Source organism: Haemaphysalis longicornis, unplaced genomic scaffold (genome assembly GCF_048455015.1).
Source record: "Haemaphysalis longicornis isolate Haplotype H1 unplaced genomic scaffold, Haemaphysalis longicornis Haplotype H1 scaffold_1, whole genome shotgun sequence".
Classification (NCBI taxonomy): Eukaryota; Metazoa; Arthropoda; class Arachnida; order Ixodida; family Ixodidae; genus Haemaphysalis; species Haemaphysalis longicornis.
The window spans coordinates 430,292,095-430,292,426 of record NW_027526203.1 but is presented as its reverse complement, the minus strand read 5'-3'; positions in this window follow the sequence as shown (position 1 = coordinate 430,292,426).

Below are 332 nucleotides of genomic sequence, written 5' to 3'. Positions count from 1 at the left end.
GCACGTGTGGCAGCTGCTGCCGTGGGTGTGAGCGAAAGCTCTTTTCTCCGCCTTCGTATATGTTTCCTCGGGTAAAAGAGCTCCACTTCCAAGAGGCTAGTTGGCGCCTGGCGGCTGTTTGAGGCTCTCGCATCGCTGCCAAGTAGAGCAGATATTCGCTCCATCCTTCCCGCTGTCTGTTCACCTTTCTCCGTTCCAGGTGTTTGAAATATTCTTGTGCGCGTTTTGGTAATGGTGGCACGTAGAGAGTGCAGATGCGGGCAGATATCGTGCATAGAGAACGCGACGTTCTCCATTGCGGTATAAGCAAAATTGATTCGTAGTTGCACCAG